The sequence below is a fragment of the Triticum urartu genome, chromosome 4 (genome assembly GCF_003073215.2).
Source record: "Triticum urartu cultivar G1812 chromosome 4, Tu2.1, whole genome shotgun sequence".
Taxonomy (NCBI): domain Eukaryota; kingdom Viridiplantae; phylum Streptophyta; class Magnoliopsida; order Poales; family Poaceae; genus Triticum; species Triticum urartu.
In genome coordinates, this window is record NC_053025.1 from 60,268,363 (window position 1) to 60,280,310 (window position 11,948).

Genomic DNA, 11,948 nt, shown 5'->3' on the forward strand with positions numbered 1-11,948 from the left:
AAAGTCGATGTGATCGCCGTCGGCACGCTACCTCTACATCTACCGTCGGGATTAGTTAGACCTAAATAATTGTTATTTGGTGCCAGCGTTGAGCATGAACATTATATCTGGATCTTGTTTGATGCGAGACGGTTATTCATTTAAATCAGAGAATAATGGTTGTTCTATTTATATGAGTAATATCTTTTATGGTCATGCACCCTTGATGAGTGGTCTATTTTTTGAATCTCGATTGTAGTGATACACATATTCATAATATTGAAGCCAAAAGATGCAAAGTTAATAATGATAGTGCAACTTATTTGTGGCACTGCCGTTTAGGTCATATTGGTGTAAAGCGCATGAAGAAACTCCATGCTGATGGGCTTTTGGAATCACTTGATTATGAATCACTTGATGCTTGCGAACCATGCCTCATGGGCAAGATGACTAAGACTCCGTTCTCCGGAACAATGGAGCGAGCAACTGACTTATTGGAAATAATACATACTGATGTATGCGGATCGATGAGTGTTGAGGCTCGCGGCGGTATCGTTATTTTCTGACCTTCACAGATGATTTGAGCAGATATGGGTATATCTACTTGATGAAACATAAGTCTGAAACATTTGAAAAGTTCAAAGAATTTCAGAGTGAAGTGGAAAATCATCGTAACAAGAAAATAAAGTTTCTACGATCTGATCGTGGAGGTGAATATTTGAGTTATGAGTTTGGTCTTCATTTGAAACAATGTGGAATAGTTTCGCAACTCACGCCACCTGGAACACCACAGCGTAATGGTGTGTCCGAACGTCGTAACCGTACTTTATTAGACATGATTGAAAGTGCGTTATATCGATTAGAGGGGGGGTGAATAGGCGATTTTTATGAATTCTTCACTGAGGAATTTGCAGGTGAGGAAATTCCTTAGCGAAGAACTAGTAGCAGCGGAATAAGTACTCAAAAGTAAACATAACAGAACACAATCATAGTCATCATGATGAAATGAAGACAAGCACAGAGTGCAGAAAGCGTAAACACAGGATAACACAGGATGAAGACAAACAGATTGAAGAAATTGAACTGAGGAAATTGAGAAAGTCTTCAGTCAAAGTCTTCAACACAGATACGAACAAGCACTCAACACAGTTATGAGGAAATGAAAGAGTTGAGGAAATAGAACCAGTGAGCTTGTGAAGACAATGATTTGGTAGACCAGTTCCAACTGCTGTCTCAGTTGTACATCTGGTTGGAGCGGCTAGGTATTTAAACCTGAGGACACACAGTCCCGGACACACAGTCCTCACCGTATTCTCCTTGAGCTAAGGTCACACAGACCTCGCCCAATCACTCGTGGTAAGTCTTCAGGTGACTTCCGAACCTTCACAAACTTGGTCACTCGGCGATCCACAATTCCTCTTGGATGCTCTAGACCTTGACGCCTAACCGTCTGGAAGAAGCATAGTCTTCAAAGGTAACAAGCGTCGGATCCACGCAGGATCAATCTCTTCAGTGATGCTCAATCACTTGGGGTTTGTAGGTGTTTGGGTTTGGGTTTTCCTCACTTGATGATTTTCGCTCAAAGTCCTCGGAGGATGGGATGCTCTCAAATGACAAGTGTCAGTTTCTCTCGGAGCAGCCAACCAGCTAGTGGTTGTAGGGGGCGGCTATTTATAGCCTAGGGAGCAGCCCGACATGATAAGACATAAATGCCCTTCAATGATATGACCGTTAGGTGGGTAGATATTTTGGGACAGCTGGCACAAGCACAGAAACGGTCGGAAATTTGAGTATCAAATTCCTCAGGGCTATCATGTTCCTCACTGTGTAGGCAATCCGCACTGGCGAATTCCTAACTCCTCAGTCAGAACAAATTCCTCAGAGACCAGAAGAACTTCGTCTCTGTCACTGAAAGAATATGACTGAACTGTATGAGATTTCCAATGGCTTCACTCGAAGGGATTGGTAGGTGTAGGATTTTGAGTTGAGCATCACATGGAAATTTTTCCTTAGTATTTCCTCGACCCCCTTTAACAGTACGGTGTTTCCTATGACTCAAGAAAGAGAAAATGAAACTACGAAAACAAAAGTCTTCACGCTTCATGTTCCTCGAATGAATACCAAGTCTTCAGGATTGCACCAATTTCTTCACTTTCAAAGTCTTCAGAAAGTCTTCAGAAATCCAAAGTCTTCAGTCGAAGAACTTCATTTTTAGGGGTCGACTTTCTCTGTAAATATCAAACTCCTCATAGACTTATAGACCTGTGTACACTCATAAACACATTAGTCCCTTAACCTATAAGTCTTCAATACACCAAAATCACTAAGGGGCACTAGATGCACTTACAATGATGCAATCTATGATTCTCTTACTGATTTACCGCTATCGTTTTGGGGTTATGCTTTAGAAGCTGCATTCACGTTAAATAGGGCACCATCTAAATCGTTGAGACGACACCATATGAAACTGTGGTTTGGCAAGAAACCTAAGCTGTCGTTTCTTAAAGTTTGGGGTTGCGATGCTTATGTGAAATACCTTCAGCCTGATAAGCTCGAACCCAAATCAGAGAAGTGCGTCTTCATAGGATACCCAAAAGAAACTGTTGGGTGCACCTTCTATCACAGATCCGAAGGCAAGATCTTTGTTGCTATGAATGGATCCTTTCTAGAGAAGGAGTTTCTCTCGAAAGAAGTGAGTGGGAGGAAAGTAGAACTTGATGAGGTAATTGTACCTTCTCTCGAATTGAAAAGTAGCTCCTCACAGAAAACCGTTCCCATGATGCCTACACCAACTAGAGAGGAAGCTAATGATAATGATCATGAAACTTCAGATCAAGTTACTACTGAACCTCGTAGGTCAACCAAAGTACGTTCTGCACTAGAGTGGTATGGTAATCCTGTTCTGGAAGTCATGTTACTAGACCATGACGAACCTACGAACTATGAGGAAGCGATGATGAGCCCAGATTTCGCAAAATGGCTTGAGACCATGAAATCTGAGATGGGATCCATGTATGAGAACAAAGTATGGACTTTGGTTGACTTGCCCGATGATCGGCAAGCCATAGACAATAAATGGATCTTCAAGAAGAAGATTGATGATGATGGTAATGTTACTGTCTACAAAGCTCGACTTGTTGCAAAAGGTTTTCGACAAGTTCAAGGAGTTGACTACGATGAGACTTTCTCACCCGTAGCGATGCTTAAGTCTGTCCAAATCATGTTAGCAATTTCCGCATTTTATGATTATTGAAAAATATGGCAAATGGACGTCAAAACTGCATTCCTTAATGGATTTCTTAAAGAAGAGTTGTATATGGTGCAACCAAAAGGTTTTGTCGATCCTAAAGGTGCTAACAAAGTGTGCAAGCTCCAGCGATCCATTTATGGACTTGTGACAGCCTCGGAGTTGGAATATACGCTTTGATAGGTGTGATCAAAGCATATGGTTTTATATAGACTTTTGGAGAAGCCTGTATTTACAAGAAAGTGAGTGGGAGCTCTGTATCATTTCTAATATTATATGTGGATGACATATTGTTGATTGGAAATAATACAGAATTTCTGGATAGCATAAAAGGATACTTGAATAAGAATTTTTCAATGAAAGACCTAGGTGAAGCTGCTTATATATTGGGCATCAAGATCAATAGAGATAGATCAAGACGCTTAATTGGACTTTCACAAAGCACATACCTTGATAAAGTTTTGAAGAAGTTCAAAATGGATCAGTCAAAGAAAGGGTTCTTGCCTGTGTTACAAGGTGTGAAGTTGAGTCAGACTCAATGCCCGACCACTTCAGAAGATAGAGAGAAAATGAAAGTCATTCCCTATGCCTCAGCCATAGGTTCTATCATGTATGCAATGTTGTGTACCAGACCTGATGTGTGCCTTGCTATAAGTTTAGCAGGGAGGTACCAAAGTAATCCAGGAGTTGATCACTGGATAGCGGTTAAGAACGTCCTGAAATACCTGAAAAGGACTAAGGATATGTTTCTCATTTATGGAGGAGACAAAGAGCTTATCGTAAATGGTTACGTTGATGCAAGCTTTGACACTGATCCGGATGACTCTAAGTCACAAACCGGATACGTATTTCTATTGAATGGTGGAGCTGTCAGTTGGTGCAGTTCCAAGCAGAGCATCTTGGCGGGATCTACGTGTTAAGCGGAGTACATAGCTGCTTCGGAAGCAGCAAATGAAGGAGTCTGGATGAAGGAGTTCATATCCGATCTAGGTGTAATACCTAGTGCATCGGGTCCAATGAAAATCTTTTGTGACAATACTGGATGCAATTGCCTTGGCGAAGGAATCCATATTTCACAAGAGAACCAAACACATCAAGAGACGCTTCAATTCCATCCGCGATCAAGTCAAGGAGGGAGACATAGAGATTTGCAAGATATACATATCGGATCTGAAATGTTAGACCCGTTGACTAAGCCTCTCTCACGAGCAAAACATGATCAGCACCAAGACTCCATGGGTGTTAGAATCATTACTATGTAATCTAGAGTATTTACTCTAGTGCAAGTGGGAGACTGAAGGAAATATGCCCTAGAGGCAATAATCAAGTTTTTATTTATATTTCCTTATATCATGATAAATGTTTATTATTCATGCTAGAATTGTATTAACCGGAAACTTAGTACTTGTGTGAATACATAGACAAAACATAGTATCCTAGTATGCCTCTACTTGACTAGCTCGTTAATCTAAAGATGGTTAAGTTTTCTAACCATAGACATGTGTTGTCATTTGATGAACGGAATCAAATCATTAGAGAATGATGTGATGGACAAGACCCATCCGTTAGCTTAGCATAATGATCGTTTAGTTTTATTGCTATTGCTTTCATCATGACTTATACATGTTCTCCTCTGACTATGAGATTATGCAACTCTTCAGAATACCGGAGGAACACCTGTGTGCTATCAAACGTCACAATGTAACTGAGGTGATTATAAATATTGCCTCTACAGGTGTCTCCGATGGTGTTCTGAGTTGGCATAGATCAAGATTAGGATTTGTCACTCTCGTGTATCGGAGAGTATCTCTGGTCCCTCTCGGTAATGCACATCACTATAGAGCCTTGCAAGCAATGTGACTAATGAGTTAGTTACGGGATGATGCATTACGGAACGAGTAAAGAGACTTGCGGGTAATGATATTGAACTAGGTATAAAGATACCGACGATCGAATCTCGAGTAAGTAACATACCAATGACAAAGGGAATAACATATGTTGTTATGCAGTTTGACCGATAAAGATCTTCGTAGAATATGTAGGAGCCAATATGAGCATCCAGGTTCCGCTATTGGTTATTGACCGGAGATGTGTCTCGGTCATGTCTACATCGTTCTCGAACCCGTAGGGTCCGCACGCTTAACGTATGACGATTTGTATTATGAGTTATGTGTTTTTGATGACCGAGGTTTGTTCGGACTCCCGGATGAGATCACGGACATGACGATGAGTCTCAAAATGGGCTAGACATGAAGAATGATATATTGGACGATGTTATTCGGACACTGGAAGAGTTCCGAGAGGTACCGGGTAAAAACGGAGTGCCGGAGGGTTACGGAACCCCTAGGGGAAGTAATGGGCCTACATGGGCCTTAGGGAAGAGAGAGGGCAGGCCACGAGGAGGTGGCGCCCCCATGGGGAGTCCAAATAGGACTAGGGGAGTCCTACTTGGACTCGGAGTCCTAGTAGGACTCCTCTCTTCTGGCACGCCCTACAGGGGCCGACCGGTATCCCCCTCTTCTCCTTGATATACGGAGGCAGGGGACACCCTAGAACACACAAGATCAATTGTCTTAGCCGTGTGTGGTGTCCCCCTCCACAGTTTACCACCTCGGTCATATTGTCGTAGTGCTTAGGCGAAGCCGTGCGCGGATCACATCATCGACATCGTCACCACGCCGTCGTGCTGACGGAACTCTCCCTTGTCCTTAACTGGATCAAGAGCTCGAGGGACGTCACCGTGCGGAACGTGTGCTAAACACGGAGTTGTCTTACGTCCGGTACTTGGATGGGTTGGATCGTGAAGACGTTCGACTACATCAACCGCGTTACTAAATGCTTTTGCTTTCGGTCTACGAGGGTACGTGGACACACTCTCCCCTCCCGTTGCTATGCATATCCTAGTTAGATCTTGCGTGATCATAAGAATTTTTTTAAAGTACTACGTTCCCCAACAGCCTCCTCTTCACCCTTGACCAGCTGGACTGGAGCCTGGATTGGTCAACACCTAGGCTATTAACTTTGAAATTTTCAAAGTGTTCCACGTGAAATGGGCCTGCAAAAACCGGCCTAGCAAGAAAACTTTGTCGTGGAGTCGTTTGTCCATACACTCATCTTTATAAACACACACACACACGTACGCCCTACCCCTATTAGCATCTTCAAGAGACTGAGCTGACACATCATCTTGAGATGGACGACGTTGCCACAGTCGTCTTCGTAGTCGACGAAAAAGTCTCCTTTCACTGAAAGCACATCGTCAGAAAGTCTGAAATAAATTTAAAAAGATGCGAGCACCAATATCAAGTCTAGAACTTCAACTCTGATGGGTTGGGGATACCACTGTCCTCCTAAACATCCAACCATAGATTGATTCGCATATGCATCCCAAGACTTGACGAACATGGCGGATGAAGGAAATCGGCCGCGAACGTCATAGCAAATGGATTGATGCGGAATCAATCACCAAAATCATTGTCAAGCGGAACTGACCAAACATAGCAAGGGAAGTGATGACCTCGTTGAATTCATTCCCTCAGTTTAGTTAATCAGAGGGGCTCGAAGCTATTTCCTCAGTTTACAGTTAAATGATATAATTACCTCAAACAACACATCTATAGTTTTATTTATTCATTCTCCGGAGGCAACCTAATAATTAATTAATTACCCCATGAACATCCATCATATATATTAGCTGTTACATCCACACACACACACACATGACGCATCGATTGATCCCACCACACTTGATCAGAAAACGCATCATCAAGTCAATAAAGTAAATAAATAAAACAACGAATCCATAAATAAAAATGATCAGCGCAGGATGCGGGGGCTGCAGTAGGGGCCCTTGAGCCACCCGTTGGCGATCGAACGGTACGCCGCCTCCGTGAGGTGGATGCCGTCCCAGATGAGGTAGTTCTGTGGGTCGGCGCAGGCGCTCGCCCCGGCCATGCCGCACCTCGCCTTGTTGTTGTAGTTGTACTTGCCCTGCCCGCCGGCGCCGCAGCACACCTTCAGCCCGTACTTGAGGCCTGAAAACCACACGCACCAAAGCCGTTTCTATCAGCCCATGCATCCTTGTTCTTCATTTTACTACTGCCAATCGTATGCGTCCTGATGCGTGATCCAGACCGCTTTGTCACGTACCGATGACCATGAGGAGACGATTATGGTACGTGATGGATGAGATCGTGCACAGTATCATGAACATGGGCATGCTAGTATTATTATCTTCGTGAACATGACTTTTCGGGGCATCTCTATGTCAAATTATACGCCGTTATACACGGAAAGAAGAGCCCGTCACATGCATGCACAGTGATTTGCGTCAGTATTACTATACTATACGCACACTGTCACGCCCTCATTTCATAATAATTGGGTCATGCATGCATGCCAACTGGTTAGATGGGTATTGATTCCCAAATTATATGGACAGGACAGAGACAGGGGTCATGGTCCCGAGAGAGAGCATATACAACTCGACCACTGATAATTAGCCGAATGAGTCGCCGGTGGGCTAAGAATCCAGGAGACCATATTGTCCAAAGCTTATTGTGCGTGCATGCACCTAGCTTAGCTTTTCTCTACGTCAAAGAAAGCAGCAATGTGACTCAACTTTGGATAAATGTATGTATGTCTCTCGCGGAGTAGCTAGGTAGCTAGGCTATGAGCGTGCTTGCATGGCCCCCGTGTGCCCTAGCTACCTGTCTACACCTACTGAATGAACGTGCGTGTCGTGATCACCGAAACTTCAACTCTCTCACGGCAGCTCGATTCCTACTTCACATGTAAAGACGGCGTCGCCTTGCTGCTCCGGACAGGCATGTTTGGCCGGGCACAACGACTTTACACAAGGATGGATATTCCTACTTCACATGTAGTAGTACAACAATGCGCCGTGGGAAGATTTTTAAACATATAGGAAGATATGTATGGTTGCTATATATAGACATGTGTAACTTAAAAGTTTTGAAGACGAAACTGCATCATCAACTTACCGAAATTCTGAGGGGCCCGGATCATCTGGATGACCTGCGCGTAGAAGTCGGCGTACATGATCCTGGTGCGGGGGTAGGTCCTCTGGAGGTTGGCGAGGCTCCGCCGGAGCAGCGAGTTGTGGTGGGCGGAGAGCTCGTTCTGGCTCTTGAGGCACCCGTCGCCGTCGTAGTCACCGGCGTTGGAGGTGCCGTAGAGGGTCAGGTAGATCGGGAAGCACCCGATGGGGAGCACCCCCGGCACCACCACGTCCATCGCGCCTAGTCTGATCATGTTCTGCACAAAAATACGTCCAAATTAACACACACAATGTTAGATGATCACATCAGCCACCTACCTGAGAGGAGCCGGTGAGATTAGTGGGGAGGTGGTGGACAAAGTAGGGAGTAGGTTACCTCGAGGCCACGGACGATGTGGCTGACGACCCGCGGCACGTAGCCCCTCACGTCGGCCATGGTGCGACCGGAGAAGAGCGCCGCGTTGTAGTCGTTGCCGCCGAACTCGCCCACTACGAACAGGGACTTGGAGAGGTGCCTCTTGCAGTCCTTGCCGCAGGCCGACGGGAGGAGCTTCCGGAACCACTGGATCTGGGTGTCCAGGGGCCCGTTGTTCCAGATCTTGTCGCTGAGGCCGATGGACTGGAAGAAGGCGAAGTCCATGGTGGTGGCGCCGATGATCGCCATGTTGGCGCCCTTCTTGAAGTCGCCGCCGGCCTTGGACGCCGGCAGCAGCGGCAGCCCAAAGTGCTCGGCTGCACACACACGTATACACCAACTTTGTCACGTTCACCATCATGTCGGCCGCCATATTTACAGCTTACATAGACCGAGTGGTAGGTAGGTACCGAGGAAATCGACGATGACGCGGCCGTCGGAGCAGCGGCCGGTGGGGCGCTTGAAGAAAGTCTCCCCGTAGGGCGACTGTGGCCGGTGAGCCACGACGGGCAGCCGCCGACGCAGAGCGTTGCCGGTCGGAGATGACAGTCGCCGAAGCTGTAGATGGCCTCACGCTCCGCTGCGCCCCGCCGTGGACGGAGCGCGCCACAAGCAGCACACCGGCGCCAAAGCCAGCGCTGGCGCGCGCTACTCAATCGTCGCCCATGGCTCACTATCCACTCACTGGTAACTACCAGCAACGACGTGTCAGGGGCCCACGAGACGACGACGATCGTTAGTTGGTGATGTGGTTACGCGGCGGAGACTCCGTTGGGATTTATAAGGCGGGCTTGGGCGGGCCGTTGGGACGTCGCCTTCCCCGGTAGCGACTGCTGCTGCTGGGGGCGCGTGCTGCAGCTTCCAGCCATATTCGTCCCTTCACTGACGACGCCGGCCCTGCTGCAGCGCAGTCTAGTCTGTCACGTACGCATCTTTGTGATATTGCGTGGTACGTAAAGCGTTTTAGACTCTTTTGGTCTCTTTCTATCTGCTGCTAGTCGCTTTGCTGATGGGTACAGCGCCTTTAATTTTGGTGTTGATTGGTCGACTGGGATACTTGACAGGTGAGAGTTACTTGTAGCTAGATATTTTAGGCCCCCGCAGCGAAAGAAATAGTACATTCTAGGACTTGGGTTACTCAGTGGCTAAGGGCAACGAACGAACTTTTGATGCTAAACACACTAAATTTGTTAATTTCAACTATAGTACAAATGCATGTGTGTTCCAACGGAAGACATTGTTACCCATCTTATGCGTCCACTTATTTCCATATGTCCCGCCCTACTGTCCTCCTTCTCTTCTCGTGTGCTTTAGTATGAGCTCCCATGCCCGTTGGATGATCGAACAATGCACACGCGGCTCTCTTTTCTAAATCGTGCCTGATAGATTAGTTATCACACACGTTTCACTTTCAGATACATGATTTATTTGTATGCCTTCATCGCGCACATAGTTCGACCCTAAACTGCGCGATTAGGCGAGGCTTAACAGCACCATTCCGCAGCAGTAGTGTGGCTGCACACTAGTGGTCAACAAACTTCGCTTCGGCAGTATACAAGTTCAAGATTGCAGAACGGTAACTAAGACAGATTCTTCAGATTGGCTTGTCCACTGACACAACACAGAGTTGTCTTACTCTCTAACACATGCATGTGTAGTGATGCACGGCCGGGTCCGAGCTGTTGATTAATTATTTGGGGCAGCCAGGAAGAAGGGACTACGTCTTGGATCAAGGAAGCTGCGTCAAGATGCCGATGCTGTTACGTACATACTCCTTCCGTTCCGAATTACTTGTCGCATGTATGGATGTATCTAGATGTATTTTAATTCTAGATACATTCATTTCTGCGATGAGTAATCTGAAACGGAGGGAATACGTGTGTTTGGTTTGCTGTAATGGGGTCGAAAATTAGAGCAGTTGGTGGCTTCATGTGCGTCATGTGTGCATGTTTTGTACTAAAGGCAGACCGCTCACTGCCATGACTAGCTGGACTGAGAGAGGTGCGTACGTTTATCCACATGATCACACTTATTACGAAGGTCGTACGTATATGAATAGTACTGTATGATGCAACGAAAAGAACGAGAGGCTCGGCCAGAAAAATGAAAGGTACAAAAGGACAAAATAAAATAGATTGCATAGTTAAGAATGCCATTGAGATCGTCCACACAAGAATTGAAGGTACTCCTTATGTAAAGATATATAAAATCGTTTAGATCACTTTTATAGAGGGAGTATATATTACCTCCGTCATAAAATCCTTGTCTTAAAAGACAAGAATTTTGGAACGGAGGAAGTATGAAACAAGGAGAATCAGGAGCGCGCAATCTACTGTCGTTATGGCACTCCCTCGAGGCCACTAATAAGGACCCATCCTCCCAACTCCAGCCCCATTCCCGAGCAAAAGCTCGAAATTTGCTTCTGATTGGGTGGCGATGGTGCCATGCGTGCCGTGTTCTCCCTGGAGACGCCGCCTCGAGAAGGCATGGTTTTGGGTGAGTGATGCCGTGGTGTGGAGGCATCCGATGGCTTAGAGTTTCGTGTGGCGGTGGCAAGCGATATTATATCTTGCAGATCTGGCACTTTCCCCTTTGGTGTTGCTATCCAGTGCGACCTATGTTGTTTGGTCCCAGCGGGTCGGTGTTCTCATCCCTAGCGGAAGGGGATATGATTCCCCTTCTCAACGACGGCTGCACGTCCACGACATCGGGAACACCATCCCTTTCTGCGATGAGTGACCTTGTTCTCGACGAGCTTGTCTCCTTGGCTCGACATCTATGGTGTTTCTTCACCTTCGATTGTCCCTGGTTGCTTACCCTATTCATTCGGGCATTTGAGACCGGAGGCGATGCAGCCATTTTGAGAGGGTGACGACCCACCGGGTTGAAGACTCCGCTAGGCGATAGCGACGTAGTCAAATAGCGAGAGTTATCGAAAGAGAAAATTGCATCGAGAGAACAAGTTTCACAGGTGTTACGCTCCCGCTAGCAAATCACTCACAGATATGGTTCTGGTACACCGATTCACTCGTTAGCTAGGGTTCTTGAGAGAGAAGCAAGGGAAGGGAAAGGGGATCGGGGTAGGTAGCCGCCGCCTGGTACAGTACTCAATCGCCACCTCACGCAGGAGGACTTGGCTTGCTTTTAACTCCGCCCGTGGTATCCCACACATGGGCCGGGTAGTGACTGTTGGGCTTGGGCTGTCGGCGCGCTCGTTCCAGCCCAACAGGAGCCTGCGTGGCCTTGGTCGATGGAGCCACCTTTCTCGAGGGTGTAACTGTTGGGGA

General features: G+C 46.4%; 1 pseudogene; it reads right to left on the reverse strand.

Moving 5' to 3' along the window:
• Nucleotides 1–6,822: 6,822 nt before the first annotated feature.
• On the reverse strand, nucleotides 6,823–9,530 carry LOC125554598 (annotated as a pseudogene).
• Between the last annotated feature and the right edge of the window lie 2,418 nt (nucleotides 9,531–11,948).